Source organism: Triticum urartu, chromosome 6A (genome assembly GCF_056163025.1).
Source record: "Triticum urartu cultivar PI428250 chromosome 6A, HENAU_Tu73, whole genome shotgun sequence".
In the NCBI taxonomy this organism is placed as follows: Eukaryota; Viridiplantae; Streptophyta; class Magnoliopsida; order Poales; family Poaceae; genus Triticum; species Triticum urartu.
Genome location: NC_141878.1, coordinates 211068209 through 211076392, shown reverse-complemented (window position 1 = coordinate 211076392; position 8184 = coordinate 211068209).

Genomic DNA, 8184 nt, shown 5'->3' with positions numbered 1-8184 from the left:
TTTGATGTGCGAATATACTGATAGTGTGGATGACCCACTGCGACATTCAAGACTCCAGCTGTCCGGTGAAGAAATCATGGAGGCTGTGCGTAAGATACTAAATGAACCAGAGCACATCTACGCTAGAACCGGCCTGCTTCCCTTCTGCGCCACCAACAAACCGCCAGCTGTAAGACTTTGATTTTTCTCTTTGCTGAATCTGTTATCGATATGTCTGGCCATTGTTTCTAATATTAGTGTCTGCATAATCAGGGTGATGATCCGTTTTGGAGCAAAAAGCTACCGCAGGAAAAACTAGAGAAAACAGATAAACCAGAAAGAGTAACCCGGCAAAAAACTAAAGCTGTGAAGAAGACTGCCCATCGGAAAAGAACCACTGCATCTTCTAATCTGGCCCCTGATGACGAGGTGGATAATCCGGACTTTGAGGTAGAGCTTGACTTACTTGGTTTATTTTTCATGCATCTTATTGATGATGATATTTGTCAGGATGATGCCGAAGCCAGCCATGCGGATGTTGCAGAGGTAATTATTCTCTCTTCCGATTCAGAAACTTTGCCTTCACAAAAAATCCATCAGGTAAACCAGAAAGTTAAATTTTCTCATCCTCTTTCTTATTTGGATCCTAAACTTCTTATGAAGACTCAACAACACGAAGCTCGCCGCACCACTCGGCACAGCAGCCAGGTAGTTACCTCTGCCGGTTTACCGAACAGTATGGTTCGGAAACGTCATTCCGAGGTTCTAATTCGCTTGTCAGTACTTGTCCTAAAGAGGGCTGCTTTCGTCAACCTCTTAATCCGTCTGACTCCAATTATCAGGCTATTCCCCACTCATCTTCCAGCGAGTCGTCGGCTACTCAGCTCCCACCGCTCAAAACGGTGCTTGGGTAAGCTATATTTTTTGTGATGTTTGCAGTATATTGCCTTAGAACATATGCTGTATTTAATTTGTTATTTTTCTCAGGGCCAAACCTAGGCCGAGCAAGAAGGCCCGCCTGGATAAATCGGCCGAAGAAGATGTCATTCTTGAACCAGGCACAACACCCAATCTTGTAGCGGCTATTCCTGAGGATATTCCCAATGATCCACCACAGCCAGATGATGATCTTACTGCTGAGGAAAGACCTACTGATACCTCAGGTCCTATCCATCAGCCCACAGGTTCCCTCCGGGTTGAAAGCTCCACCGGTCTCGCGAAACCTACTGACCAGCCAACAGCTCTAGTGCAAACCGGCGGTACAAATGATGATGAAGTTGTCATTACTGGCACTGGCCATACTGAGCCAAGCGACCCTGTCGCTTTATCCAAACATTCTGCCAAGGAGGAATTAGCTTCTTTTGGCAAAGGCAACTGGAATGCTGATCTGACGGCTTACGCTGCTCTGAACGCCTGAGATATGCATTCCGGCTATCTGAACCGGCTATATACCAGCCGTGACTATGAAGTCGGTCTGGTTAATATGATGAAGGATAAATATGAGGTAACTTCCATATGCTCCTTTTTGCTTGTATGCTTTCATTCTTGTTGACTCTCCTAGCCCCTAAGGACCGATTTGAAATACTCTTTCAAACCGGGACTTAATAATATGAATCTTGATGCTTTGAAATTTGCTGATGTAGTCCCCAAGGGCCGGTTCAACTTAGCGTAATTAAACCGGTACTTTAAGTAAATGAAACTGCCGCATCAGAATACATATGATCAAATAGCCATTAGCCCCCAAGTGCCAAGTTGAATACTTGTATTGAGCTTGGGACTTTGTAAACAATTGAAAGATGAAGATCGAATATGCATTAGCCCCCAAGTGCCAAGTTGAATACTTGTATTGAGCTTGGGACTTTGTAAACCATTGAAAGATGAAGATCGAATATGCATTAGCCCCCAAGTGCCAAGTTGAATACTTGTATTGAGCTTGGGACTTTGTAAACCATTGAAAGATGAAGATCGAATATGCATTAGCCCCCAAGTGTTAAGCTCATAACTTGTTATGTGGTTGGCACTTGAATCCTTCTGCCGATTTGTTGAAACATATATCTGCCTGCCTGCAGGCGGAGCTGAAGGCGAAAGAAAACCAAGTCATCGATCTTCAAGAAAACTTGAAAACCCAACAAGCTGAAACCTCCAAAGCAAAAGAGGAATTGGCCAGGGCCTTAAGCGCCATGGAACAACTTAAGGAGAACTTCAAGAAGAAACGGGCGGATTGGGCCACTGAAAAGTCCGCTTTGACCAAACGAGCAGAGGATGCCGAGGCTGCATTAAAACCAGTGACAGATGAACTGACCAGCATAAAGCGGCACGTTCATGCCATGACCACTGCTATCTTTGGTAAGCCATCTTGTCTTCTGAATTGGTTCTGCCTTCTTTACAGGGTCGCCGGTTTATTAACCCTTTATGGTATTTCAGGGACACGCATTGGTCACTTGGGGTCAGATGTCTGGAGGAAACTGAAAGCCGCCTATACCTTAGTTGAACAATTGTACACTGGTGCCCAGCGGATCATCTGCACCGCATCTCATAACAAACCGGCGCCCAATTTGATTCAAGATACTCTGATGAAACTGTCAGTGCTTCCTGCCCGGGTTGAAGAGCTGAAGAAATCTGCTGTTCGAACTGGTGCAATCAACACTTTAATCCGGGCAAAAGCCTGGGTGCCGGATTTTGATCCTATTGAAGCGGCTCAGGGTTATCCCAGCTTGAAGGAAGACGGGTCAGAATTTGGTGAAGCAGATTTGCGAGCCATAAACCGGGAGGTACGTCCGCTAGCTTGTCAACTGGCTGAGGAGGCAGATTTGTCTCATTATCAAGCCAAATATGACAGCCAGAACAAGCGAATAGCTGCACCAATCCATGAATCGGAAAACCTGATCCCTCCAATCCGTAAGCATACTTACGCTCCCGATATTGATCCATCTTTGCTAATACATGACGAAGCTATTTTTCAAGCATTAATGGGAATTGACTGGACAACTGTGGATTTCCAGCCACTGGGTAGAGAAACGGAAGCTGAAGCGGCGCAAGATGACCCACAACCATCAGGCCAGGCTGGTGGCCAATCTTAAACCGGAAGCCGGTTTTAAAACTGTCTCTCCTTTGTGAAAAACAATTATGTTATTATGGGCACCATGTTGCCTTGTAATAGGCTAGCTGATACCTTTGACGTTGATATGCCTTCGTGCATAACGTGTTCTTCCTGCGGTAATGAACTTTCCAAAATACTTTCTGAAATAAGAAATTCGTTAAGTGCCACCGCGGTTGTACCGTCAGGCGGAATATGATGTATGTACGTATAAAGTCAAAACATCCAAAAAAAATTTTTAAGTATATATGATCAAAAAAATTGCAATACATAATACCTGCCACCGTTGAGTGTGAAGTTGGCTTGGCCAACCTTGAAGCGGAGTTTTGTAAACCCGCACTGTTGGAGGAAATAACGACTCCTGTATATATGTATAGTCAAATATGAAATATATCATACCTGTGACATTGAATCACATCGTTGGTTTTACCAACTTTTTGTAGTAAGGGTGATAACCCAAAATTTGAGTACTGATAATTCCTTCCATATTGTGCCGGTTTATAATAAAACCGTGCCGGGTTGTGATAAACACTATGTTACTCCGTAAGAGGATGTTAACAACAAGGATCAAACCGGGCAAATAGTCTCCGGATTGACGTGAACTGTGTTCCATCAATTGATTGGTTAAAAAACTTTGCTGGTTTAAAGAACACAATAAAAAGCAAACACCCCCCTTCAAAGAAAAGTATGAAGCAAAAGCAACGGCAAAAACGTTGGCCAAAAAAGATTTATTTAAGGTGATCAAATGGCGTAACCATGGTCAAACATGATCAAGCTCCCGTTAGGTGTAACTATGGTTCTAGTTAGCCAGGTCCCCAAGTGATTCTTGTGGCATTTATGCCGACCAAATGGCGTGGTCATGGTTCGGGTTCGACCAAGCCCCCAAGTGATTCTGTGGCCTTAGGCCGACCAAGAGGCGTGACTGGTTCAGACATGACCAAGTCCCCAAGTGATCTGGTGGCTTTCGCCTATCAAGAGGCATGGTATTGGTTCGGACACGACCAATCCTCCAAGTGATATAACACGATGCTGTTAGCAAAGCGAACTCAAGGGGTAAACCGGAGGCCATTTTAGAGCAACTCTGTGTAACCTCACATGATGTAAAAGAAGAGATACCCCGCTTTAGCTGAGGTTCCGGTTTATTATACTTAATCATAATATATACATTGTATGTACATAAGTATAGCCAATGGCTCAGGTATAGTAAGGCCGAAGATGAGCTATATTCCACGGCATGTTAGTCTCTTCCTCTGATGTACGTGAGTCCTTATGCTCTCAAATATCGATCAGATAGTATGACCCAATGTGCAAATTCTTGCTGACCACGAAAGGCCCCTCCCAAGGTGGGGATAGCTTATGCATATCAGTCTGATCTTGGATGAGCCGAAGCACCAAATCTCCTTCCTAGAAGGCTCTGGTTCTGACTCGGCGACTATGATAACGATGGAGATCCTGCTGGTAAATCGCCGACCGGGCGGCTGCGATGTCACGCTCTTCATCCAACCGGTCCAAAGCATCTTGCCGTGCTGTCTCGTTGTCCTCTTCAACATAAGCCGTGACACGAGGTGAGTCATGACGGATATCACTGGGGAGAACCGCCTCGGCTCCATAAACCATGAAGAACGGTGTGTATCCTGTTGATCTGTTGGGTGTTGTATTGATGCTCCATAACACAGATGGTAATTCTTCTACCCAACAACCCGGTGTTCTCTGCAAAGGAACCATGAGCCGGGGCTTGATGCCTCTCAAGATCTCTTGATTAGCTCTTTTTGCTTGACCATTGGACTGTGGATGTGCCACTGATGAAACGTCGAGCCGGATGTGCTCCCGTTCGCAAAACTCCTTCATAGCACCTTTGGACAAATTGGTACCGTTGTCTGTGATAATACTGTCCGGAAATCCAAACCGGAAAATCACCTTTTTGATGAACTGAACCGCCGTGGCCGCATCACATTTGCTAACAGGTTCTACCTCCACCCACTTTGTAAACTTGTCCACCGCCACCAGGAGGTGGGTCTTCTTATCTTTGGACCTTTTGAAAGGCCCAACCATATCCAGCCCCCAAGTCGCAAACGGCCAAGTAATTGGAATCATCCTCAATTCTTGAGCCGGTACATGAGCACGTCTTGAAAACCTTTGGCAACCATCACATCGTCTGACCAGATCCTTCGCATCAGCATGAGCAGTTAACCAATAGAAACCATGGCGAAACGCTTTAGCCACCAGAGACTTTGAACCGGAGTGGTGACCACAATCTCCTTCGTGGATCTCACGCAAAATTTCAAGGCCTTCTTCAGGAGACACGCAACGTTGAAAAGCTCCTGACACACTGCAATGATGCAACTCACCGTTGATGATAGCCGTGGACTTGGATCGCCGGATTGTCTGCCGGGCCAGAATCTCATCTTCTGGCAACTCACCCCGGTTCTTATACGCCAGGTAAGGAAGTGTCCAATCTGGAATAACATGAAGAACTGCCACCAATTGAGCCTCCGTATCAGGAATAACCAAATCCTCTTCACCAGGGATCTTCACCGACGGATTGTGCAGCACATCCAGAAAAACATTGGGCGGGACCAGTTTGCGCTGAGAGCCCAGCCGACTTAAAGTGTCCGCCGCTTCATTTTTCCGCCGGTCCACGTGGTCCACCTGATAGCCTCGGAAATAACCTGCAACAATATCCACCTCTCGACGACATGCTGCCATGAGTGGGTCCATTGAATCCCAAGTGCCAGACACTTGCTGAGCCACAAGGTCCGAGTCACCGAAGCACTTAACTCGACTTAGATTCATCTCTTTAGCCATCCGGAGACCATGGAGCAAGGCTTCATACTCAGTTGCATTGTTAGTACAAGGGAACATTAAACGGAGAACATAACAAAACTTATCTCCTCATGGGGAAGTTAATACGACTCCAGCCCCCGAGCCTTCGAACTGCCTGGATCCGTCAAAATGAATGGTCCAATACGTATGATCCGGCTTTTCTTCAGGTGCTTGCATTTCCGTCCAATCATTGATGAAATCAACAAGTGCTTGAGACTTAACCGTTGTTCGAGGCACATACTTTAAACCGTACGGTCCCAGCTCTATAGCCAACTTTGCAATCCGGCCCGTTGCTTCCTGGTTCTGGATGATATCCCCCAAAGGAGCAGAACTGAGCACTGTAATTGGGTGCCCTTGGAAGTATTGCTTAAGCTTCCGGCTTGCCATAAAAACTCCGTACACCAGCTTCTGCCAATGTGGATACCTTTGCTTGGACTCAATGAGTACCTCGCTGATATAATAGACCGGATGTTGAACCGGATGCTCCTTACCTGTCTCCTTTCGCTCCACCACAATAGCCACGCTGACCGCACGAACATTAGCAGCAACATATAGCAGTAACGGCTCCTTGTCAATGGGAGCGGCGAGCACAGGCGGATTGGCCAATTGCCGCTTTAAGTCCTCAAATGCTTCATCCGCAGCAGAACTCCAGATGAACTGATCCGTCTTCTTTAACATCTGATATAAAGGAATCACCTTCTCCCCAAGGCGGCTGATAAACCGGCTTAACGCGGCAATCCGGCCTGCCAGGCGTTGAACATCATTGATACACTTTGGTTTAGCCAGGGAGGTGATGGCTGTGATCTTCTCCGGATTAGCCTCAATTCCCCTATTGGACACCAGAAAACCCAATAACTTGCCCGCCGGTACACCAAAGACACACTTGTCCAGATTGAGCATCATCTTGTACGTCCTTAGGTTATCAAAGGTTTCCTTCAAATCATCAATTAGAGTCTCCTTCTCCCTGGATTTAACTACGATATCATCCACGTAAGCATGTACATTATGGCCAATCTGCTTGTGAAGACAATTTTGTACACACCGTTGATAAGTTGCTTGGGCACGTTTGAGCCCAAAAGGCATAGACACATAGCAGAAGGCTCCAAAGGGAGTTATGAATGCCGTCTTCTCTTGGTCCTTAACTGCCATCTTGATCTGATGATAGCCAGAATATGCATCCAAAAAACTTAAACGCTCACAACCCGCCGTAGCATCAATGATTCGATCAATACGGGGGAGGGCAAAAGGATCTGCTGGACAAGCCTTATTAAGATCTTTGTAATCTACACACATGCGCCAGGTGCCGTTTTTCTTAAGGACCAGCACCGAATTGGCAAGCCACTCAGGGTGAAAAACTTCAATAATAAAGCCAGCTGCTAAGAGCCTGGCTACCTCTTCTCCAACTGCCATACGTCTTTCTTCGTTAAACCGGCGGAGGAACCGTTTCACCGATTTATATTTACGATCCAAATTAAGTGTGTGCTCAGCGAGTTGCCTCGGTACACCTGGCATGTCAGAGGGTTTCCATGCAAAAATGTCTCGATTCTCATGGATGAACTCGATGAGCGCGCTTTCCTATTTTGGATCCAAGTTGGCACTGATGTTGAACTGTTTGGACGAATCACCAGGTACGAAGTCAACCAGCTTAGTTTCTGCTGCCGATTTGAACTTCAGGGCCGGATCGTGCTCCGTAGTTGGCTTCTTCAACGGAGCCATGTTCGCCGGATCAACATTGTCTTTATAGTATTTCAACTCCTCAGTGGCACAAACCGACTCTGCATAAGCCGCATCTCCTTCCTCGCATTCCAAAGCGATTTTGCGGCTTCCGTGAACTGTTATTGTCCCCTTGTGACTCGGCATCTTGAGCTGCAAATACACATAACAGGGCCGAGCCATAAACTTGGCGTATGCCGGACGCCCAAACAGGGCATGATATGGACTTTGGATTTTCACCACCTCAAACGTTAATGTCTCCGACCTGGAATCATGATCATCCCCAAAGGCCACTTCAAGAGCTATCTTACCAACGGGATATGCTGATCTGCCAGGCACTACACCGTGGAATACTGTATTGGATGGTTTGAGATTCTTATCTGTTAGTCCCATATGACGAAAGGTCTCATAGTATAGGATGTTAATGCTGCTCCCTCCATCCATGAGCACCTTGGTGAACTTGTAACCTCCCACCTGAGGCGCCACCACCAGAGCCAACTGACCCGGATTATCGACCTGGAGTGGGTGATCCTCTCTGCTCCATATGATTGGTTGTTCAGACCAACATAGAT